This window comes from Hyla sarda, chromosome 4 (genome assembly GCF_029499605.1).
Source record: "Hyla sarda isolate aHylSar1 chromosome 4, aHylSar1.hap1, whole genome shotgun sequence".
In the NCBI taxonomy this organism is placed as follows: domain Eukaryota; kingdom Metazoa; phylum Chordata; class Amphibia; order Anura; family Hylidae; genus Hyla; species Hyla sarda.
Window position 1 is genome coordinate 57273728 of NC_079192.1, and position 26521 is coordinate 57300248.

The window sequence follows — 26521 nt, forward strand, 5'->3', positions numbered from 1 at the left end:
TCCAGGCCTTCTACCCACCGCCTCTTGACTGGAGGGATTTTAGATGTTTACCTAGGGTAACCCATTCCATATAACAACAACACCCACACCCGTTATCCTCCAACCTCCCTTTTCCCCATAAAGACACATACACCGTGGTTGGAGAAAAATGGGCTTTCTATCCCGTTTATTTTAACACTATTAAAATAACATTATAAATATTATAAATAACCATATTAACAATATCAACAGATATACATAAAATAACCGGCATGACAAGAAGGGTCCCTGAAGGTCTCAAATGTATTCAAGATGTCACCAAAACCAAAGGCACTAAATGTTCACTTACCCTTGGCTGCATCTCTCTGACCCACAGGCCCCCACGACAGTTAGTACCTATCACCTACAAAAACTGCTGGGGCCCGTAACCACCACCAGGAGGCCTATTCCAGCTGTACGATAACAACTGGCAAACTCTCCTCCATTTCCATACTCTTAATAATATTTTTTAACCATTAACACCTTCAAGTACCCTAAGCCTGCCCCCACCAAAATCACTCTCACCAAAACACACAAAGGGAAGGCGGGTGGTACTTCTTCCTTAAATTTCCTGCTGCTGGCTGACTCCTCCCCAGCTGATCCCTTAAATACCTCCATTACTCCTCCCCTCACGCTAGGTCCCCCAATGACCACTAGCCTCCAAAATTCTCTCTTTTAACCCCTAAACAACCCTAAGTAAAATGTATCCCCTAGGTGCCCTAAAACCCCTGTCACGCTACTACTCCACTAGGGTGTCCCCTCCGCTCCATGCGCTCCCATGATCAATGGACAAGCCACTCTGGCCTAAAGCCCACCAATGCTTCCATGATGAACAAGCCTTCCTGCCTTCCAGCTTTCTGACATGCAGGTCTTTGAGGCAACATATGTGGGCCATGTGCACTCAGCCTTTTGGATACTCTTCTTTGTTACCTCTTCTTTATAGAGTAGTAGCTCTGTGTTCCAGCGTCACAGCATATAACTTGCCAGTTAACAGGAGAGGGCACTACTTAACACTAGTCACCAGTCCAAGCAACCGAGGATCTTCAAGGACATTGGTCAACAGTTTTATGCTGCCAGAACCATGACTACAATTTCATGAGAGTTCTCTCTCAGTTATTTCTGTCACTGTAATGTCTGTATTTCCTCTTTTTCTGCGTTGGTGTGTATTCACACCTGCTTTTAATGCCTGACCAGTATTTTCATGTTGTGTGCTTTGGTCAGGATAGTGTTAATGTTTCCAATAAACACCCAGGTGGGGTTATTTAGACCCCAGCTCTGCTGGTATTCCTGTCTGCTAATCGCACTATGTTTGACATAGCAGGTTAGTCTGTGTCTGTCACATGTCTCCTGAGTTCAGGATGGCTTCTTGTCCTGTATCCGTGTATCTAGATTTTAGTCTTATGTTTGTACTTTGCTCAGGGTTTTAGTGTTATGCTTTGTATGTGTTTAGTGTACCTTGTTTACACCCATGTTCAGATTGTATTCTGTTATCAGTCCTGTTTAGTTCTTGGAGTCTGTTTAGACTAATCCGGTGCTCAGTCCAGTGCTCATTATTTAGTATTAATGTTTAGAATGACCCGTATTCCTCCATGTTATAGAGTTTGGATTTTGAAGTTTTTCTTGTATCTTTCTAGTGTGAATCGTGTTCTAGTAAAACTGACGTGTATATTGTCTGATCATCAGTTAACCCATTCATCCCCTGCATATCCTGGTCCTGTTTAGCTGTATTATATTTATGCTATTATCCAGTCTTGTTAATATTTTCATATATACGGCTTATCTTGTCTCTGGTTCCTGAACAGATTGTCAATATGCTATATCTTGCCTTGATATTTCTGTTTGTTGCTATTTAGCATTCCTGCTGTGTGTTAGGTCCTTAGTCCTAAGGTTGGTTATTTTATTAGCCCCTCATGTTCTTGACGTGTACCCCGACCTTGTACAGTCCGTTTATAATGTTGACTATGACGCCCCTTTTAGATAGGAAGGGAGCGGCGCCCAGTTGTTATCCACTATTAGAGCGGTTGAGAAGGCAGGCAGGGAAAAATGTTCAGGGTCAGCTTAGGGCTCACTCTTCCCTGCCCAACACCACGGTATGTGAAGCCTATGTGACGCTTCCTGACAGTCACTTATAGAAATACCTCTAGTCTCCTCTGATCTGGATTAGTTTGATAGCAGAAACAAGGAAAACAGACCCCTATGGATCAGACTCAAATCTTCCACGGATAGATTTAGATAGCATCACCCTCTTGAGGTGTTCCTTCCAAAGCCACCAGAAATTTAGATCTGCATTTTTATGCCACAACAGTTACTATAGAAATGGACACAGAAGAAGGCCGTGAACCAGATCAGTTTTTGAGCCCCTTAGTAGGCTTGTTCTGTTGCCAACTCCTAGGCTAAGGTGGAGCATGTTCCATTGGATCAAATATGTAAAGTCTTCACATCACTTCCACATTTGTGAAATATTACAGGCCAGACATACGGAGGTCTCAAATTATAGAAAAAAAAGTGTTCCACTCACTTAGGGTACTGCTTTTCAAGTCCCATTTGTTATTGTGCTGCCATAGAACGATCAGGAAAACAAAAATTCACTTACCAAAATTTTCATTTCCTAGAGTCCATAGGCAGCACAAGCTTCCCACTCATAAAAACTTTTTATTGCTATATAAAAATACACTGGCTCATTGTCTGGTCCTCGGCTTTATAGTGTGAAAACTTAAGTGTTTAACTGATATATTGCTAATAAACCTGTCTTTGTCTGATTGTACCTTGGGGGCTTTAACCCATTTTTTTTGTACTGCCTACAGACTCCAGGAAATAAAAATTTCGGTAAGTAAATTTTCATGTCCTTGACTGAACCTTTATTTAAAATTCTCCTTTTTATTTTTTGTGTCTGATGGGTATTAGTTTGGAGCCTCATGTACAAATCTTCCCATGGTCTAGTAGCCCAGTCAATGTAATCTGTGCCCCCCTGATGGTTTTTCCTCAAATAGGTTTGTCACTTGTTCTTGATTAAAAAAAAAAAAAAAAAGGGTCACAGCGCCTTTCAATTTTTATGGCACCATCTACCCATGAAGTATGGTATGTCTGCCCTCGGTGCCCATTGTAACCACTGCATGAAGATAAAGAAATAGAAACAAACTATTATTAATAACCTTTAAAGCCAGATGAGAATTGCAAATATTGTACTCTACCATGTCCTGTAAACACCCAATGTACCTGAAAATGAAAAATATGGCTTCAAGTGGTGATACTTTGGCATAAAACTAATGCAAAATAACATAATAACTCATGGGCAGGTAAGTTCAATCAAATTGTCCTCATCATCATGGCTCTTTTGTCTCAGTCACATTGCTGCCCATGTGTTTGTACTAGATAATATTCATCTTACATGTGGAAACTCTGGCTGCAATTACCAGACCTATCTGTGGCGCGGCTCCGGTGCCAACTGGGCAATTACCCACTGTATCCTAAGGACAATGAATATATAATAATGCCCGTTTATGTACTGATTCCAATGAATGCATCCTAATTGCTGATTGCACTCTTGCACTTTGTATGTCTGTCCACTGTGTGACTGGTGTATATCGCTCTCTAGTGTCTGTATATCAGTATTGCATGTATGTTTATTTTATTGTTGCGCTGGGTGTAAGTAAATTCCTCTCCGTTGGCAGGGGACCAAGGGCAGTCACATATAGCGTATCACGGGCACTGATGGATTCCAGATTCTCAGGGCGTATTTAGGAAGTCATGTCAAATAAATGTATGACTGCCAGTAACATGACTTCACTCATTTCCTAACTGCAAATCTAATTGTGAGACCATACACAGATTATGTTTCTACTCTTACCCCATGGACTGGATTTCATAGCCCTAATCTCTACATTTTGCCGGTTGGTTGAATGCATTCATACAATTCATTAATAAATCCGTGGCAACAATAATTACAATGTCCTATTCTTCTGATGATTATGTGTGGTTGTTACTTTTGTTGCTATGTGGTTAGAAATGTAATTTATAGTATGTGATTCACATTGTCATCACCCACACTGCAAATGTGTGGCGCCATTCCAGGACTTACATCTGTGGTTGGTATCTTGTCTGTATTCTAATGTTCTGTCTTTACATGTTTCAATTGTCACAACCACTGCACTTAGTTTGTTATCGATCCTTCATATAGGATCGTTTTGTGTGGCTAGTTGCTATAATAAACCAATATGCTATACTGTATATTGTACATTACATGTATCATCCCTCTGTATATGCTTTGTGATCTTGTTCTGATCTTGTTTTGGCCTTGCTGCTCATTCCTCCTCTTTTACATGTTTTATAATTTTTTTTGTTTTTGTCTAATAAAATATATTCACGTATTTTGAGTAGATCCATTCTTTTTTTGTTTCACACTGAATATGGTAGACATGTCACTAAAACACTGAACACTTACAGTAGCACACATGCCACTTACACACTCATGTGGACATGTCACTAACACACCAGACACACGCCCGATGTGTCACTAACACACCGGACACACACTGGATATGCCACTTACACACCAGACACATGCTGGACATGTTACTAACACACTTGACACCACATGCTAGACATGTCACTAACACACTGGACACCACATGCTAGACATGTCACTAACACACTGGACACCACATGCTAGACATGTCACTAACACACTGGACACCACATGCTAGACATGTCACTAACACACTGGACACCACATGCTAGACATGTCACTAACACACTGGACACCACATGCTAGACATGTCACTAACACACTGGACACCACATGCTAGACATGTCACTAACACACTGGACACCACATGCTAGACATGTCATTAACACACTGGACACCACATGCTAGACATGTCACTAACACACTGGACACCACATGCTAGACATGTCACTAACACACTGGACACCACATGCTAGACATGTCACTAACACACTGGACACCACATGCTAGACATGTCACTAACACACTGGACACCACATGCTAGACATGTCACTAACACACTGGACACCACATGCTAGACATGTCACTAACACACTGGACACCACATGCTAGACATGTCACTAACACACTGGACACCACATGCTAGACATGTCATTAACACACTGGATACAAGCGGCACATAGTATAAGTACCTAAAATAAGCAGATGAATTTGTTGCCACTGTTAATGTGGACTGAGATGTCTCCAGGTTTGGGGGCGATGGCAGGATTAGTTGGCCAAAAACAGCCAAATTGAGCCTGTGTGATGGCCAAAAAGACTTTTAGGACTGGGAGAGGACAGAGATCATGTACCTCAACCTGGGTGTTAGGTATTTAGTGCTGCCTTTCATTATGATTGGACCCTGGACAAGCAATTTTTTTGGTCATATGTCTATCTTTTGCCAGACAGGCAGGGTAGGAGCAGGACAAGCACTAGAGAGTCAGCTCCTCCCTCTGACCCCTGCACCTGTGCATTATCAACAATGTGCGCAGGACCAGGGACAACCTGAGAGAAGCAGGCATGTTATTGATGTTAGCGTCACCCGCAATAACCTGCTGGTACAGGCTAATAGTGCAGGTAATGCTGATTACTCTAACTTTTACAGTTTTTTTTTCCGTCCCTCTATTGTCGAGAGATAAATGTAAACATGTAACTTAGGGTGTTTGGTGCACTTGAGGCATTACCTAGCCACGCGGGGGCTTTGGTTCGGCTGGAACACCTTACTGTAGCACACCCACTTAATAAATATAAATTTTTCCTTATCCTTAGTACGTAGGGCCTCCTTACTCATGTGTATATTGAGATCTCCAGCACTGCTGCTTACCACGCATATACCACATCCCCGCTACGCTTAAGGCCAGTAGAACTTGAAATCTCACTGTGCACATGCAAAAACCTTTGTTTGGATCAAAAACATAATAAGCTAGGTTCCCACTGCCATTTGCATCCAACCCATTAACCCCTTAAGGAAGGACCCATTTTTTACCTTAATGACCGGGCTCTTTTCTTTTTAATTTGACATGTGTCTCTTTAAATGGTAATAACTTTAGAACGCTTTTTCTGAGTGGAGCGATTCTGAGATTGTTTTTTTCGTGACATATTGTACTTTATATAAGTGGTGCATTTTTATTAACACATGAAGCATTTTTTGTGAAAAACTCCAAAATACTGTGAAAAACTGGAAAATTTCTGGCGTTGTTTTTTCATAATTTTTTTTATGGTGCACACTGTGCAGTAAAAGTGATGTTATATTTATTCTGTGGGTCGGTACAATTATGGCGATACCCAATTTATATAGCTTTTTATGTTCTTTTTCCTTTTTCTGAGCAAAATAAATTTTTTTGTCTTTTTTGTGTTATCATGTTTCGACAGCCATAACTTTTTATTTTTCATCCGGCGCCATTGAGTGATGGCTTATTTTTTGTGGGACAAGCTGTACTTTTTATTGGTTTCATCTTTGCGATACTTGCAACTTTTTGATCTTTTTTTTATTCTGCTTTTGCACCAAAATTGGTGAATTAAGCATTTTTTGCTTTTTATTTTATTTTTTAATAGCGTTCCCCGTGCAGGATAATTTACATGATAGCTTTATAGTATACGCCATTACGGATGTGGAAATACCTATTATGTATATGACTTGTGTTTTTTTTATTTTTCTGACACTACAGGGCTTTTATTGGGAAAGGGGCATTTTTATTTTTTACACTTTATACTTTTATTTAAGGATTTTTTTTATTTTTATTTTTTACTTTTTACAGGGTATACTATGCTTCAATACATTTTTACTGCAGCACAGTATAGCCTGATCGGCTGCACATGCTGCAGCCTTTGCGATCCAGCCTGATGAAGACCCCTGTCCGGGGTTGAAACGCGTTGCTTTTAATGTTATAATAAATGCATATACAGTGACCCCCCCGACCTACGATGGCCCCGACATATGATGAAATCGACATACGATGGCCTCTCAGAGGCTATCGCATGTCGATGTCAGCATCGACATACGATGCTTTTTTATGTCGGGGCCATCGCATTAAGTGCTATCCAGCAGCGCCAAATGCTTAAGCTGCTGCCGGATAGCAGCTTAATGTTCCCCGTGTGGTGCGGTAAGTATTACTTACCCCTCCACGACGCTCCGGGGTGCCCTCCGGGTCCAGCGCTGGTCTTCCGGTGTCTTCTCGGCCCTCTCCGATGACGTCAATACGCTGCTGCGCACGTCATCCAATAGGAATGGCGTACGCAGCGGCGTAATGACGTCACTACGCAGGCCCAGTAAGGCCTTGCGGAAGACAGAAGAGGACCGGAGAAGACAGCAGAGGACCGGAGAAGACAGCGGAGGACCGAAGAAGACAGCGGAGAGCCCAGCGGAGGCCCGGGGACACCATCTCGAGCGGCGGGGACAGGTGAGTACAGTTTCCTATACTTTACATTGCACGAATCCCTCAACATACGATGGATTCGACAAACGATGGCTCGTTTGGAACGAATTACCATCGTATATTGAGGGACCACTGTACATCTATTCATGGACCAGCGCCGTTATTGAGGGGAACACCTTTTCCACATTCCTATCCAGGCTTCTGTAGCTGGCAGACAGGAGTCATCATGTGACCTCCTCCTGCCATAGCAACCAGCTGCGACCAGCGATAGTATGGCGGCACCGCCATTGGTGAACAAGGCGACCACCCTCCCCCTGTCAACACCATAGATGCCATGATCAGGATTGATCACGGCATCTATGGGGTTAATGCTGCCGGGACCGGTGCGATCGCAGCCCCGGCAGCTGCGGCGGGTCCCCGGCTGTGATTGACAGCCAGGTCCCGCCGCCGATCTCCTGAGCTACCAGCGGCAGCGCAGGAGATCGTGGGGACATATGCATACGTCCCAGCGCGCGAACATGTCGGGTGCTGGGACATATGCATATGTCCCATAGCAGGAAGGAGTTAAGTGTCCGGTCACCATGTTTTTTTTTGAGCTGATCGGACCCTGAAAGGGTAACTTGGAATATGGGTGCCTGCACACTAAAAAAGGAAAAAAGGATAATTATAAATGCTTAGTCTATACCGAGGTACTGAGTTGCACTATACCCGTAGTGCAAAATAGCAGTGAAAGAATATACAGTACAAAATTGGTTAAAATGTAGTAAAATAACTTTTAAACCTGCCACCTTATATACAAGATGTCCTGTGTGGTACACTTTAGACACTGATAACAGTTCAAAGTCTTGGCGTTACACTGTTCAAATTCTTGGCGTTACACTGTTCAAAGTCTTGGCGTTACACTGTTCAAAGTCTTGGCGTTACACTGTTCAAAGTCTTGGCGTTACACTGTTCAAAGTCTTGGCGTTACACTGCTACTAATTTAACAGAAGGTAACAGTTTGTATTTTAAATCCATGGGTTAGTATAATAGAAAGTAAAGCTTGCTCACAGGTTGGTACGGGTTTGCACCCGGCCTGCTGGCAGATGTTACCTGCGGTCCTGGCGTGATGCGCAACTCCAGTTGCAAGAGGGTCTGCCATCCTGGTGTGGAGGCTGTCAGCTGGTGCCGGACTTGCCTGTCTGCTGGATGGCACGGAACGGCGTCCGGCTCGATGAAAGTAAGTCCGGGCAGCAGGGAAAGTCTGTGCGCTCCAGGCAGTGGAGTCCTCATGCGGCAGTTGCTGTTTTGCTGTTTGGGTGCGTATCACACTATGTGGCGGTACACTGGACAAGGGGTTGCAGCGCTTGCAAAGATGCATGTATATATTAGTGTCAGTAATTCAGGTGGCAGATCGTAACAATAAGATCTGTATGGAAGGCCAGATGCGTTTCGGGGGGGGGGGGGGGGGAGGGGGGAGTCCCCTTTCTCAATGACTGAGTTGACGATTTGCAACATCTGGAGGGCCACAGTTTGAGACCACTGACCTAAGGTATCAATAATCTAAACTAAAACGGGTATTACACCCTTAAACATCTTATCCCCCATGATCTCCGTCACGGCAACCGGAATCTGATATATTATAAATAAAGAAATCATTGTTATTATTATTATTTTTTTATTATTATTGTGTGAGAACATTTAAAAACTCTTTAGCAAATATTTGTGATTGTGAAAATTGAATTCAAGAACTTGGGTTCCTCCTAGTGGACACAATAAAATAAAAATATGTCAAGTGTATTATTTTTAAGAATTACACTAAGGGCCCATTGTGTTTCTTATAAAATTTTAGTGCGGAAAGCATGGAAAAATATATTGCATTTTAATTAATAAAGATTGCGTAACAGAAATGCACTAAAACTTTTTTCTGTTAGTTCTATCCCCTCCATAACATAGGTCACAAAAATGATGTAAGATGAAGAGGAATTGAAAAAATTATTGATGCTTCTTTTTATGCGTCCTTTTGCAAAAAAAAAGTGTGCATATTAAATAACATCCACTGCACTGGAAACAGCACAACGTTGGATTTCACAGTTTGCAAAAAGGGCATATATCCAAAAGGTGCACAAAAAAGGAGTACTGTTTGGTGTCACCCAGTGCGGTAGAAAATGGTGTCACCCCATACCTCCCCCCCCCCCCCCCTCAGTAAGTTTTTAGCCTGTTGTGACAGACACCACTGTTGTAGCGCATTGTGAGAAATTCCAGTATAATAATCAGATATACCAGCTGCCACAGAATGGGAAAGTGTTAAAGAAGTTTTCACCATTTAAATATAGAGCTCCCAGAATTACTTAAAGGGGTACTCCACTGGTGCCAGAAAGTTAAACAGATTTTTAAATTACTTCTATTTAAAATCTTAATCCTTTCAGTACTTATATAAGCTGTTGTATTCTCCACAGGAAGTTGTGTAGTTCTTTCCAGTCTGTCCACAGTGCTCTGTCTGTCCATGTTAGGAACTGTCCAGAGCAGGAGAGGTTTGCAATGGGGATTTGCTCCTACTATGGACAGTTCTTGACATGGACAGAGAGCACTGTGGTCAGACAGAAAATAAATTAAAAAAGAAAAGAACTTCCTGTGAATCACTTATACAGCAGCTAATAAGTACTGGAAGGATTAAGATTTTTAAGTAGAAGTACTTTATAAATCTGTTTAACTTTGTAGCACCAGTTGATTAATTTTTTTTTTTTTCCAGTAGAGTACCCATTTATGCAGTGGTGAGATTATGCTGGGAGTTGTAGTTTCACTCATCATAACTGTAGAACTGACAAGTGACTCCAGCTCTGATAGGACATAGAGAGGAGAATGTACAATGGTATCAGTGACTACAGGTGACGTCTTCTCTATAGTGAGGAGAATACACAATGGTATCAGTGACTACAGGTGACGTCTTCTCTATAGTGAGGAGAATACACAATGATATCAGTGACTACAGGTGACGTCTTCTATATAGTGAGGAGAATACACAATGATATCAGTGACTACAGGTGATGTCTTCTCTATAGGGAGGAGAATACACAATGATATCAGTGACTAAAGGTGACGTCTTCTCTATAGTGAGGAAAATACATAATGATATCAGTGACTACCGGTGACGTCTTCTCTATAGTGAGGAGAATACACAATGATATCAGTGACTACAAGTGACGTCTTCTCTATAGTCTTTCCTTATCTAATTCAGATGGTACATACCGCCTGGTCCAGCTAAAACTTCTGTCTGTAGAATGTGACGCCCAGACGTCTCCTCACTATGTCAGCGCATTCTCATCCTCTATATGAAAACAATAATTATTATAAACCTGCCAGACACTGTATCCTCTAAATATAATCCTACTATACACTATACTCTTTGATTATAAACCTTCCATACACCATACTCACTGAATATAATACTACCACACATCTGTACATTCTGAATATAATACCAACACACACTGTACCCTCTGAATATAAATCTGCCACATACTGTACACTCTGAATATAAATCTGCCACATACTGTACCCTCTGAATATACCGCCACACACTGTACCCTCTGAATATAAATCTGCCACATACTGTACCCTCTGAATATAAATCTGGTGGTGTTGCTAGTTGATGATGGGGGTTCTAGTACTGGGGAGGTGTTGCTGGAGGATGATGAGGGTGCTACTGGCCATCCCCCCTTGCAGTATCACCCCCATCGTCCATCGGCAGGATCATCCTCCTGGCAGGAGCACCCCCATCATCCAACATCAGGATCTGCTGATGGAGGTGCTGCTGCTGGGGGGGGGGGGGGGGGTTGCTGGTGGATGATGAGGGTGCTACTGCCAGGGGGGGGAGCATTAGGTAGGCAGCAGTTCCCCCACTTAAGGTAGGTAGCAGTTCCCCCACATTAGGTAGGTAGCAGTTCTCCACATTAGGTAGGTAGCAGTTCCCCCACATTAGGTAGGTAGCAGTTTCCCCACATTAGGTAGCATAGATTTCCCACATTTGGTACCAGTTACCCCACATTAGGTAGTAATTTCCCCACATTAAGTAGCACAGATTCCACACATTAGGTAGCACAAATTCCACACATTAGGTAGCACAGATTCCACACATTAGGTAAAAGTTTCCCCACATTAGGTAGCAAAGAATCCCCACATTAGGTAGCAGTTTTCCCACATTATGTAGCAGCCTTCGCACATTAGGTAGCAATTTTCCAACATTAGGTAGCAGTTTCCCCACATTAGGTAGCATAGATTCCCCACATTTGGTAGTAGTTTCCCCCCCATTAGGCCGCAGGTTCCCTTGCATGTTCCCCACAATAGGTCAAAGTCTCCCCACATTAGATCGCTGGTTCAAACAAACCCCCCCTCCCCCCACACAAAAAAAAACACACACAAAACACACACAACACAAAGACACACACACACACACACAGATAGATAGAGAGAGAGACACACACACACACAGTCAGAGAGACACACACTCACAGAGAGACACACACAGAGTCACACACACAGAGTCACACAAAGACAGAGAGTCACACACAGACAGAGAGCCACACACAGACAGAGATTGCGACAGACACACACAGTCACACACACAGAGAGACACACACTCACAGACACACACACACACACACACACAGTCACACACAGACAGAGAGAGACAGACACTCACTCACCCATCCAGCGCAGCGCTCCTTTTCTCCGGTCGCTCTGCGAGTGACGTCACATCCTCCTGCGCCGGCCCTGCGGAGGGACGTCGGAACGGCGCAACAGAAGACGTGGGGGCGCAGGCCGGTTCACTGTGCAGGTGACGGGGGGGTGGGGGGGTGTGAGTGCTAGTACGGAGACGCAATAAGTGAGGACCGGGGGGGGGGGATGCTCTTACAGAGGCAGCGCAAGTGGGGGCCGTGGGGGGCTGCTAGTATGGAGACAGGCAGCGCAACTGAGGACCGGCGGCGTACCTGGTGTCACCCCATCAGGATGGTGTCACCCGGTGCGGGCCGCACCCCCCGCACCCCGGTCGCAACGCCACTGGTTGTGACGGACTAACTAGGGACCTCTCAGTGTCCCCTGCGCAAAGAGCGACTTCCCTTCCAGACGACAAGCCCCAGCATACCACAGGCAATATCTTTAGGCAGAACTAGAGAATATCATGTCCCCTTATTCAGAGAATCAGGTATTGAAAGAGCTTTATTTGTCATTCATCATCACAAGTCATACAATAAATTACAATCACACAAAGCATGACAGTACAATATACAGCACAGCTTCCCTTAGCTATACACCGTACCACATGCTACACTAACACTCCGCTCCATCACTCGATATCGAAAATCAACAACATATTACATTCTGTGATTGGGGAGGGGCGTGGGGTCAAATGGGGGTAGGGCGGATCACAGGGTCAAACTTATGGGCAAACGTATGGGGAGGTATGGAAAGCAGAGGGGCTTTAATCCTCTTCTTCATCGACGTCCGGACAGTCCAAGATGGAATAGTCTCTAAGCCAGCTGTGGACAAGCCTGCGGAAGTCCTGGACGGACATGTCTTCCTTGTTGTAGATGAGGCGATTCCTGGCCAGCCATATAGCGTCCTTAAAACAGTTCATAAGGTGCCAAGCCTCCTGGATGGCCTCCATGTCGTGAACCCCAGGAAAAAGTCCATAAAGCACCGAATGGTACGATAGGTTGTTCCTGGGTACCAAGTCTCTAAGTTCAGGTTCCAGGGCATTCAATAGGCCCTGCGCATAGGGGCACTGCCAAAAGACGCGCATAGATGTTTCCTCCACATAGGGGCACATGGGGCAGTAGCTGGTTTTGCACAGGCCACTGACATGCATGAATGACCTCAGAGATAGTGCCCCCTGAATGGCCATCCATGACAAGTCCTTGTGTCCATTGATTAGCCTTGCAGAGGCTACATTGTCAAAAACAATCTCTGCCGTGGCCTTAGGTAGCCCTGGAACTGGCTCTAAGTCCTTAGCTCTGATGAGCTTGTAAACAGTCTGAGGCTTCCACAAGTCGGGCTCGAGTCCCTCCAGTTGGTGTTCCCCTATGAACCAGTCAACATCCTCATAGTACCAGGAAGGGTGCCAGTTGTAAGGGATGGAGCTGTCCCACTTGTCCCAGCCGATCCTCTTCCAGTGGGGCACGAGAAACAGACGGGACATGGACCTGCCCACGGAGTCCACTGCACACTGACACATGCAAAAAAAGCCTGCAGCAGAGTGGGGATATCGGGGACTCCCTTCCCACCCTTGCTGGGCTCCTTGTACATAACAGTCCATTTAACTCTGTCCATTTTGCCCCAGATGAAGTGAAACACAGTCTGGGTGATGGCCCTGCAAACGGTGGCAAGGGGGGGGGGGGGGGGGCAGGCCTGTGTGGTGTACTGTAGCACAGGCAAAACTTCACTCTGCAAGACAAGTGTTTTGCCCTCAATCGAGAGCTGTCTGGTATTCCAAATTGCGATCTTTGAGTTCATTTTAGCCAGTCGGTTTTGCCAGGACTTGAGTGCCACGCCTTCCTTCCCAAACCAGACTCCGAGGATTTGGATGAAGTCTGATTTAACAGTAAAAGGGAAGGGGGCGGAAGAAGCCAGGTGCCATTCCACAAAGAGCATAGCTTCCGACTTCCCGCAGTTGACTTTGCCCCTGAAGCTCTGCCGAAGTCCTCGCAGGTCTGGATGTGTGCAGTCACCTCTGATCTCTCCATTCTGCCGGAAAGACTCAGCGAAGAGCTCTATAACACAAACAAAAAGAAGAGGTGAAAGAGGGCAACCTTGTCGGACCCCGGAAAGTACAGGAAAGGGCTCAGTCTTCCAGCTGTTCATCAGCACCGTGCTGCAAATGTCAAGATACATTACGTTAACATACGAGCAAAACATCTTCCCCATACCCAGCTTGTGCAAAGCCCTGCCCATGAAAGCATGAGAGACACGATCAAACGCCTTCTCCTGATCCAGACTGGCCAGGGCGGCAGGGGCACGATGGTCCTGGATGTAATGGACTGTGTCGCTCACAAGGGCAAGGCTGTTGGCAATCCTGTGGGAATGCCGCAGGTCTGGTCCGGGTGGACGATCTGCCCGATGACAGACTTCCGCCTGTTAGCTAGCACCTTGGCGAGGATCTTGTAGTCCACGTTCAAGAGAGAGATGGGATGAAAGTCACATCTCTCCCCCTTCCGCTTATACAGGATAGTGATCATCCCTTCCCTCATCGACGGAGGCATTCTGCCCCCCACCACCATCTCCTAGTACACCTCCAACAGGTCCAGACAGATCAGGTCCGCAGCGCTACATAGAGCTCATCCGGGAGACCGACACTGCCCAGGGTCCTGTTGGGCTTAAAGGATTTAGTGGCAGAGGGCAGCTTCCCCACCATCAAGGGATCGTCCATGGCCGCGGCACCTGCGGGATCAACAAAGTTAGTGATACCTGACAGAAACCTCTCGCCGGCTTCGGGGTTGGATGTCTTTGGGGTGTAGAGATTGTGGTAGTAGTCTGCGATGACCCCTATCACCTCCTCCTTGCCCTTCCACATGTGTCGAGTCTCATCTCTCAGTTCTGTCAGGGGCGTGTGGCCGGCTTGGAGCTCCCTGAAAAAGAAAGAGTTAGATTTCTCCCCCTTTTCCAGGTTCTGCACCTTGGCATGAAAGATGATTCGCTTGGATTCCTCCTCAAAGTGCCTTTTCAAGCTCTTTTTGGTCTCCTCCAGCTCCTCTCTGACGTCCCAGCTGCACCGGAGCAGGTCTTGCTGTGATTGCAACTCTCGCTGCAGCCTCCTAAAGTCCAACTTCTTCTCACACGCCTGTTGTCTGTTTTTTGCCTAAAAGAAACAGCAAAATTCGACTTAAACATGCTCCCACTAATCGCTAGTACAGTTGAAGAAACATTATCATTTCGCCACACAATGTAAGCGTCTCTAAGTTCCTCCAGGACCTCCCTCTGCGCCAACAGGGCACAATTCAACCTCAAGGAGCCAGGGCCAGATGGGAAACCCTGGCCCACAACCACCTGAAATCGAATGGCCCTGTGGTCAGAAAAGAAGCAGGGGACCATAGAATGCTTAACCTGTGTGACCGTTCTAGACTTGAATATGAAGTCTATCCGAGAACGGAGTGAGCCGTTGGGGAGGCTCCATGTATAATTTAGGGAGCCTTTCCCAATGGACCCCACAGCGTCCTGCAAGGATGCCTCTGTCACCATCTTGATCAGCAGCTTGGAGGAAGAGTCCAGTCTGGCAGATGTGCTGGAACGGCGCCCGTCCGCTTCAATGATGCAGTTAAAATCCCCACCCAACACCACTGCCCTAGTGGTTGCGAGCTGGGTCCGCAGGGTCTGGAAAACCTCCAGGTGACCACCCCTGTCAGGAGAGGCATACACATTGATGAGACATATGGGCTCCCCCGCCCAGGAGCCATCTGCGACAAGAAGTCTCCCACAGACGAGCTCCCAGACAGAGTCGAGTGTAAAACTACCTCCCCCAACGAGGATGGCAACCCCTGAAGACCTGCTGTTGCCCCCACCATTCCAGTAGAAGGGGCCGTGGGACCAGTGCCTGGCCAGATGGTTGTAAGACCTAGAAGAGGGCAAAGCACATTCCTGCAACATATACACATCACACATCTGAGAATCTAAGAAGGTAAGCACAGTCTGATGTCTAATCCTATCTCTAATACTCCTCACATTAATGCTAAAGATGTTGAGAATAGCCATGGGGAATAAAAAGAAGGTTAGTGCAGACAATACTAGTTACCACTCCGGTCGGGCGGGCACAGTTTCCGTGGATTCTACAGACTTCTTTCCAAAAACTTGTCAAAGACAGGGTTCTGTATAACATCCAAAAAGAAAAAGAAATACGAAACACAGCGCACACCTACAATCTCTATATCTCAAAAAATCTTTATTTGCACATGTAATCCATACAAGAAAGCAGACAAAACAGTTAAAACCATTTAAAAAGGCCAAAAATGGGCACCTACACAAACAGGGGGAGCACCCTAACCGAGGGGAACCCCACCCAGGGCACCTGCCTATTTCAATATATTAATATCCGTCACAATGGTAATTATAAACAGTACCACATCAATGCATAATTCACCCCAAGACACATAACCCATATACAATCTGTAATAGCATGCAGTAATAATGTGGGGTAGATAACACAGGACGGCTGATGGAGGAATGACCAAGCAGGTGCCCCCCTAGGACTCCACGTGTTCAGTTTCCCGTCGGCAACTTTCTGAGATGGGCAACGGAACACGTGGGGTCCTAGGGGGGCACCTGCCAGGTCATTCCTCCATCAGCCGTCCTGTGTTATCTACCCCACATTATTACTGCATGCTATTATTATATGGGTTATGTGTCTTGGGGTGAATTATGCATTGATGTGGTACTGTTTATTATTACCATTGTGACGGATATTCATATATTGCAATAGCCAGGTGCCCTGGGTGGGGTTCCCCTCCGTTAGGGGACTCCCCCTGTTTGTGTAGGTGGCCATTTTTGGCCTTTTTTAATGGTTTTAACTGTATTGTCTGCTTTCTTATATGGATTGCATGTACAAATAAAGACTTTTTGAGATATAAAGATTGTGGGTGTGGGCTGTGTTGAGTATTTCTTTTTCTTTTAGGATGTTATGTTGTACTTGATAAGTATAGCAGCACCCCCTGTGGATCAAATGGTGCTGAGCCCATTCACATTTTAGTGTATAGACAGGGTTCTGTGGCACATCCAACAGCTGGTGGACCTCTTGGTCAGCAAACAACTGCTCCACCTTCTGTGCCATGGCCTGCTCCATCTCCTCTTCCTCAACATCTAAATGCAGTGGAGTCTCGCAGGCCTCAATGATCTTCTTTTTGTAGGACTCAATTTCTGCATTGTCGTTTCCTTTTCTTTTCCTCTGCTTGATACCAGGGGAGGAAGCAGAGGATATTCCTCCAAAGACGGGGCACCAGCAGCTGGAGGTGGGTTAGGTGCTGCTGGGCCAGGAGAGAAAGCAGGCACGGTGGGGCAGGGGGCGGGAGACGGCGGCCCTGAATTCACGAGGGGATAGTGGAATGCTGTGCCCTCGGTGGGAGGGGCCAGGGCAGAAGGGCTGAGGACAGGAAGGGCCGCGGTGGCAGTGGTGGGAAGGGCCTGGGCAGGGGTGGGATGGGTAGGGGCTGGTGCGGTGACGGCTTTCGCCTTCTTACCCTCCTTCTTAGCCGGTTTGTTCTTGGCCTTCTGTGCTGCTGGCTCCAGAGCTGGGGCTGGCTTTGGGGCTTTTGCTGCAACAGATGCCCAAGTTCTTTTCCTCTGAGGGCAGTCCTTGTAGGTATGGGCTGCTTTTCCGCAAAGGTTGCAGGTCTTGGTATTTGGGCAGTCCTTGGTCAAATGTCCTGTCACTCGACAGAACCTGCAGGCATCTTCCTTGCAGTCCTTATTCTCATGGCCCTTCTTGCCACATCGCCTGCAGGCCTGCGACATGTCCGGGTAGAAAATCAGGCCTGAAGAGTTCCCCAAAGAAAAGGACTGGGGCAGGTGTTGAACCCCATCTGGGGATGAAGAGTCCTTGTTCAGGCGCACAATCACGGACCACTTGCCAGTCCAAAAACCATTTCCGTCCAGGATGTTGGTGTGATCCTTCACCAAACGCTTCAGGAAGGTAGTCATATCGGGTCCTGGGGTGGGTGGGTTCCGCATTGAAACTGTAATCCTCATCTCCTCCCTTATCCAAAGAACTGGTTCCCCAAAGAACCAGGCAACACCATTCTTTAGGTATAAAAATCAATCTCTCTTTATTGGGGAACCAGTGTCTCCTTTTATAAGAAGGACATCACAGGGGGAGGTGCAGTAAAGACCATACAGGTGACAGTAAGTCTGGAAGATAATCCAATAAAGGTAATTAGCTCTCCCTATATAGTGCTTTGTGAAGAATGTGGACCATGTGCAGAATTAGTGCCCTGTGCAGAAGGTGGACCGTGTGCAGAATTAGTGCCTTGTGCAGGTGGACCATGTGCAGAATTAGTGCCTTGTGCAGAACGTGGACCATGTGCACAATGTGTCAGTATCCTGATTACACGGTGTGGAGTGTGCCCGCCGGCTAGTAGTCTATTTGGCTTTATTATGCTGTTTACTCCTTTTGTGGAGTGGGTGTCCAGTTTGTTTCTGCTCTGTGTCCCAGTGTGAACAGTGTTCTATGTTCCTTATCAGTTTGGAGTTTTTGCATTCAGTTCTTCCCTTCAACACCTTCATCTCTTGGATTCTTCTGTACACTTGTTGCATACATAGTCTAGTTCATTGTATCATATCTGACGTTTATTTGGATTTGGGTTTATGAACTGTTTGTTAGTACACTATATTTTGCCCTGTTTGTATAATTATATTAGGTCTGGTTTTTTGGTAGTTATGCTGTTTCTGGCCTGTGACCGACTATTTATATTATTTGTTTTTACGCCACTGCACTTTAGCGCAGGGAGGGAGGGAGGGACTGGCTCCAAGTTGTCGATCCACCATTTAGGGTGGATGTGCAAGTAGCAGGGAGAGTGTTTTTAGGGTCAGTTTAGGGCTCACTCTCCATGTCCCCCTGGTCATGACACATGTCCTGAGCTCTCTGCTGGTGTTTTTTATGCATTTAGAGGGATATTTTTTTTTCATATATATATTTCTTTTTATTTATACCCTTGTCAAAAGTAAATTCAATGAATCAGCTACATAATGAGGAGACAGGTTAGACATCAGGGCATGGTGATTCATCAAAATGCGTTGTAGCGTTTCAAAGCTTTTTATATTATATACATGATATTTGGTGCTTTGTTGGAAATGTCACTGGTGAAATGACTGAATTAATTCACGGAGGCCTTTTGTGGCTTTTATATTTATTGGTATACTGCTACATAAGTGAGTCATTCCTCAGTACAAAGGCCCCAGTGCTTCTAGCATGTGAAGAACGATAGCAGTAAGGTATAACAAAGTATGTAGAGGGCAAACCAAGAAATGGGAAAAAGAAAAACCCCATATATGTTTGCATCATTAGCAGAAAGAAGATTTTTTTAAATCTTGGACAGTGGTCTCTAAACTGTGGATCACCATATGTTGCAAAACTAAAACTTGTAGCACGCCCGGACAGCCAACGGCAGACCACTGCCCTAGGGTAATTTATTTATGATTGTAATTATTTATGTTAGCTTAGGGGTTAAGAGCCACTCGCACTAGTATTTCTGGAAACTTTACTGGTATTCTTGGGTAGTATTCATGTCACATGGCTATGGGAAGAATGGGAACAACCCTATTGGGTTGGGGGTGGGTTAGGCTTCAATAGTAACATCCCTGGTAGTCTAGGCTGACTTAGGTTTCATATGGAAGTTTTATGGTAGTGTAGGTAGCTTTAGGCATTTATGATTATGTACTTGTTTGTTACTTACCCTTTTCCCACCTCATAAATTTGGCTATGGAATAGAGGCACCATACTGTTCTCAAATCACCTCTGTACAGAGTCTGCTATGCCGCTGCCATGTGCAGGGGCTTAAAGAACTACGGGATAAAACCCTATCCCCTATCCTAAGGACCCTCCTGATCTCCTATACAGGGCCCTGGCTCTCCTCTTGAATGGGGCATGATGACCACCGCAGGAAACGGCGGCTGACACGCCCCCCCTCAATGCAGCTCTATAGGAGAGCCGGAGCGCTGAACTCGGCAATCTCCGGGTCTCTCACAGGAGATCGAGGGGGAGGTCCCATCGGTTGGCTTCCCTGTGATCCTTAGGATAGGTCATATGTTTGTACTCCCGAGATCTCCTTTCAGGAGAAAAATCGACCAGCTAATTTATTATGATCTGGCATGAGGGGGTGGGGTTTCTACCTATGTCCATTATGTTAGATATAAAAAAATAAAAATAAACCTCTACTTACCTCCAACGCTCCTGTGATGCTCCGGTCCCCCGATGCCATCATCTTTCTGAACTGCAGCGTGACTGTTAGGCCCAGTGTGTCATACATGTCATACTGCCGCTCAGGGAATCACAGGCTGAGGCAGGACATCGCTGCAGCCAGCACATTGCTGAGCGGCAGTATGACACATTGGGCCTGGGTGCTTCCCGAGCCCGAAAGCAGCTGAGAAAGATGGCAGCATCGGGGAGACCGGAGCAGTGCTGGAGGTAAGTAGAGGTTTATTTTTTATATCCCACACAATGGGCATAGTTAATCCTCCCACCAGATAACTCCTTTACGGTTACATTCTTAGTAATACAAAAAAAAAAAAAAAAAAAGGAAACAGTTCTCTAGGGATTTCTGCAACTATGTCTCTTTCTAAGTGGAACACTTGGATCACAACTGCTTTATACATTTTTGAGGCAAAAAAACACCATTATCCCTAAAAATCCACAGAAGTCATAAAGTACTTAACAAATAAGATAGACAATGGTTTCCAGACCCATAGAATGAGGTTAGTGTCGCCATAATAAAATACAATGTACTGTTCCTAATTGCTCCTAATCCTGTTCATTCTCCTTTAACATTGTAACATTCGGTGTGGCGGTAGGCCAGGATGTCATTATGGCGTGGTTAGCTGCAAGGAAATGAAAGGAAATAAGCTTGAGATCTACCACAGGGATATCTGGGGATGTTTACGCAGAAATACCTCTCACAGGGACTTGGCTTATTTAATTGCAATTTTAGAATAAACTACGTAAGATTTCAGTCTCTGAACTATGATAGGGACCATAAGGACCGATCCCACTGTGTTATAGGTGTATAAATCCTCATTCCTATCATGTCTGTGTTATATTAGGCCATTCTTGCAATCCATAGAAAAAGCACTGTATACTCATGACTACTAAGTAACAGTAACTAGTCACTGACGTTTGCCTGTGATCACACGTTGGCAGGAGTAATTGATAGGTGTTGCGGTTCGTGGCTCTAGGGTAGAATTGGATTTGTCTCCAAAGGCTAGCAGTATTACTGGAGACCAAATGCATTCATAGCACCCCAAAGACCAACCTATTAGTTAGGAATTTTGGAAGCGTTATATCCTAATATCCAATGCACAAATTAACACTACACACCCAAATACTGGCAGAAATAAAGATGTTTAATATACAACTAACTAAGAGAGAGAAAAAAGATAATACCAATAGCTAGAAACTTAAATCTGCATTGTAAGGAAACACATATACAACAATTATTTGGGTGGAATTTCCTTAATCTGTACAACTATTATATATATAAAACACACAAAAGAATATAACTGAAAATACTTAGCTTCGGGGAACCTTTACGGTAAGTATAAGCAACAAAAACAGGCATGGAAAAGGCTGCAGTCCTTTGTCTAAGGATCAGGCCCAAACAGGAAGTTGAATGGAAGGTGTTATCGTTGCTGGCCCAGAAGAAAAAGAGACCTTCATTCTATTTCCAAAGCCTTTTATGTTGTCTTCTCCGCCCCTTATACAGCCCACAGGTGGTCTTTGACTAATTTTACAAAAGGCCCCTGTTTATATGCCTAGGAGAAACATACATAGAAACATAGAATGTGTCAGCAGATAAGAACCATTTGGCCCATCTAGTCTGCCCAATAATCTGAATACTATGAATAGTCCCGGGCCCTATCTTATATGAAGGATAGCCTTATGCTTATCCCATGCATGTTTAAACTCCTTCACTGTATTTGCAGCGACCACTTCTGCAGGAAGGCTATTCCATGCATCCACTACTCTCTCAGTAAAGTAATACTTCCTGATATTACTGCAGAAACCTTTGCCCCTCTAATTTAAAACTATGTCCTCTTGTGGTAGTTTTTCTTCTTTTAAATATGCTCTCCTCCTTTACCATGTTGATTCCCTTTACGTATTTAAAAGTCTCTATCATATCCCCTCTGTCTCTTCTTTCTTCCAAGCTATACATGTTAAGGTCCTTTAACCTTTCCTGGTACGTTTTATCCTGCAATCCATGTACTAGTTTAGTAGCTCTTCTTTGAACTCTCTCTAGAGTATCTATATCCTTCTGGAGATACGGCCTCCAGTACTGCACACAATACTCCAATTGAGGTCTCACCAGTTTTCTGTACAGCGGCATGAGCACTTCTCTCTTTCTACTGCTTATACCTCTCCCTATACATCCAAGCATTCTGCTAGCGATTCCTGCTTCTCTATTACATTGTCTTCCTACCTTTAAGTCTTCTGAAATAATTACTCCTAAGGAGACCCTCTCAAAGAAAATCCTACCTCTTGCCTTTGTCTAACTAAATCCATGTGGCTTTCTGGTAGAGGACAATAAAATAGACTGCCATAACATTCCACCTCTTGGTCCTATACCACAAAACCACATTAGAGTTGCCTGCCGGATTGTACTCCACCAAGTTCAGTATTCATAAGTCTATTAAATAAACAACAGGTAGCCCTAGATTCTTGCTGTCAGCTTAAATAGATCATGGTTTATGTCGCCCTCATTGTTTACTATGTAGCTGTAGCACAGACTCTACTGTTGGCAGTAAAGGGATAGTCTAGGGCTTAGGCGATTGATGGAGCTACTGTCCTCATTTGTAGCTTCTCTTGAGACAGTTTATTTATAGCATCCTTTTTGGTGTCCAAAAGCCTTTTCCAAAATATGTTGGAGGGAATCCTTTGGTTCTGGGTTCTCCTGTCTCGCGATGTCATCCAAACCCAGTCTTGAAGATTTGATCCTTGTCATCTTCCAACCACGGGATGCTGAGGAATGGGTAGCCTTCTTCACACCATTAGAAGCGTTGGTCATCTGGTCATCTCTTTGTGGTGAGCTTGGATTCATATGGATGATTGGAGGTCCATGGGTTGAGTGGGGTTACACTGCCACTAATCTGCTAAATGGAAAATAAACAGGTTTAGAGTCACTTTCCAACAATACAATTTTAGTATCACCAGGCCAATCAGAGTTTCTTTCTCTCCCTTCTGCTTGTGCTGATCAATGGACCTTGGGTAAACCCACACACTAGCCATAGTTGTACTCCACTCTGCATATCCATACTCACTTTCCCAGCATTATTCCAACCATTGCTAACTAATTTATGAGTGTGAGTGTTACCTCAGTCGCTCTAGGCATATTGCCTTCTAGTGGAAGGACTAGCTTTTGCTAAACCTCCCCCACCTCTTGAAAAATCAAAGTAGTTAGTTAGTTTATTGCTAATTTGTTTTCCCCACAAATTTGGGTAGGCTCCTATAAATGTCAAACTAAACTAACAAAAGTATTGCCATATTTACATGTAAGCCTATGGTATGGCCCTAGTGGCCAGAAAAGAAAGTTTAGCTGCATACAGTCAGTATCTTATGTGCCTCCATTTTTTCCTGAAAGACAAAACAAGTGAAACATTATTTACATGCAAAAGGTAGGTGGCAATTTTGTACTCGTTAGTCTCCCTTCCCCCGTTTGCTAACCGTGCAGATACCTAAGTATCTAATGGAATAGCTTGGGTGACTTTTGCCTGATCAACAGGGGGCATGGAGGTTTCCGCCTGTATATACGGTTTCTGTAAGAGTATGGCTACTTGTGCACATAACTCCATAAGCTTACCTTTAACCTTTTGTAGGAAAATGTATTTTGTAATGTCATCTTTCATGGGAATAGACAAGTGAGGTTTATTGGGCAAGCTGAGTGGTTTCTCTGGAAAACGTTGCTTGGAGGGAGAATGTATATTTCTGGATTTACCTGGTTCCCTCTGCATCATGTTTCCAGTAGAATAGCAACTTGTGGAGATATGGCCACTAAGACCACATCTATTACATTTAGCTGAACAGTATTTACTTTGAGTTTTGTTACTATGTGGCTTTACAGTATCTAGCAATATGGCCTACAACACCACATGCAAGACAAGTCTTTACCATTTTAGCTGTATATGCTTTCTTGGTGTAATCCCTCATAGATGATCTATACCGCTTCACTGCTAAAGACATTTCTAACATCTCCTAATCTGCTCCAATTCGCTTTGTACTTTACATTGTTGCTATTCAATTTCTGTAATTCAAAACCAGCACTGGGAACTTCTACAATCTCACTCTCTAGCGCCCCCTTATTTGCGCTTGATGAAACACAGACCTTTTCAGAGGGTAAATCTGCTGTGGAATGTGGCTGTGAATAATGGGAAGAGGCCACACCAGATACCATTTTGGGAAACTCACTTTTCATACCAGTCTCTAATTGTGACCTTGTAGCAAGTTTATTCCTCAGCTCCTGGATCTCAGCATAAGACTGAGCCAGTTTTTCATCAGTATCTATACATTGGTTTTCCCATTCCAGTAACTCTGATTCCAGCATGCGTATCTGCCCATCTCTAACAAGGATACTCTGGGTTTTTGTCTGCAACTCTTTCTCAAGTGCCTCATTTCTCTGCACCTCACATTTTAGGGCTTGTTAAAGACTCCAACCAACCTCAGCCGCAGCTCGGCTCTCATTTTTGGGATGAACCCTAAATCCAACTATAATGCCATACCTCCTATCTCTTCCCCCATCACTGGGTACATCGGTGCACAATAACGTACAAGCTATTCTGCTATAACACTCCATTTTCCCATAGTGGTAACCCAATTTTGTACAGCCCCAAATTTGGGCCTTCTATCCTCATCAATGCATTCAACTTCTTTCTTAGGAAACTCATTCTGAACAACAGAATCTCAAGTACAGTATCTGGTGGCAGGACAATCACTAACACATACACAAACAGGCTACACTGGGGTATCTCGTACAAACACTTGTGTGTATGCCCTCCCACACTAGAGAATATAGTGGAGAGTTATAGCACACACAACTAAAGGTACAATCACAATCTAACAACACATGTACAACAGGAGACTTACAATATGCTTTACAATCTGTGTCTAATAACTATCATGTATGCAATACAACCAACCATTACCTATAAGAGCAATGCTATTGATTAACAGTGACAAATCACTAATGCAATATAAAGTTACCCTTAAACAAGGAACACAAAAGCAAAAGTCTTATATCCTGTATGAACAATATAGTGATAATAGTGATAATCTTTGACACACCCAGAAATATGTTGTGTTACTACAGGACCCTGAATTTGTTTAATGTTCCCTCTTATCACACCTTAAGATATGTGTTATTAATTAGAGAACATTGCCAATATCCAACATACAAATCACCGATTTAGTTAATAATCCCCTTGAATCCCCTGACATGCTGCTGTATAGGAGAGCCAGGGCTCCGAACAGGAAGGAGATCGCAGGGGGCCCCAAGATGTAAAACGTATCCCCTATCCTTTGGATAGGAGATAAGTTTTTTTTTTTTACATGATACTTGTCCTTTAAGAACTCATAGCAAAGTGTGAGCGGTCTTATAGGGTAAAACCTGGTGAAAGGCTCCCTTTTAATTCTATAGTATGTGTATTGGCACTTTACCCAGTGGGAGAATAATTTAACTGTGAGATTCCCAGCCATGAATCATAGGCCCTAGTGGCTGCGTCTAGCAACTAAGGCTATGTTCACACAATGGAATGTCGACAATGGGACAATGGGACTCTGCTGCAGCGGAATGTCTATGTGGAACTCTTCTGTGGAATTCTACACAAAAATGTACATTTTTTTTCTTTTGAATTTTTTTCACTCATCTTTGGCCTTTTTTTTTCTTTTGCAGTTTTGGGCTCACTGGTAGTTTTCCAAAATCACAGCATGTTGAGACTATTGGGTTTTTTTTGACAAAATTTCGGTGTTTCTCTTCTGTGTGTTTAGTACTGTTTTTTCACCCCATTTCTTCAACAGAAATCCTAGTCACATAATAAAATAATCATTTAACTTTTCATGATAAAAACGCAGGGAAAAAGACTAAAACCCACTAAAAATAAAAAATAAAAAAAGGCCACACGAACTGCATCTTGGAAGTGAAAAATGACATGGCAGTTATTTGTGGTGTTTTTTTATTTTCATGTTCAAAAAATGCCTGAAAACACCAAGTGGAAACCTCGACACAAAAAGATTTTATTGGAGGCACAAAATATCCAATCAGCTGACAAAGGAGCTGAACGCTGACCCTTTTATACAGGCCAGCTGTAGGGAATAAGCTAATAATTGGTCTGTGTAAAAGGGTCTTTACTGGGTTGTCTGATGAATATAGTTTTTCTATAAACATGCACAGGCTGTGTGCCTGAC

At 44.2% G+C, this 26521-nt stretch overlaps 1 protein-coding gene across 2 annotated transcripts in view; it reads left to right on the plus strand.

Annotated features, from left to right (window-relative positions):
* LOC130367983 (uncharacterized) overlaps nucleotides 1–26521 on the plus strand; it is a 78843-nt gene that overhangs the window by 14531 nt on the left and 37791 nt on the right. The window contains exon 2 of one of the 2 annotated variants that reach the window (XM_056571111.1): nucleotides 2823–2844. The exons of the other annotated variant lie outside the window; for it this stretch is intronic. The gene's annotated coding sequence lies outside the window, so the exon portion shown is untranslated. The remainder of the gene's footprint in view (nucleotides 1–2822; nucleotides 2845–26521) is intronic. 2 annotated transcript variants of the gene reach the window in all.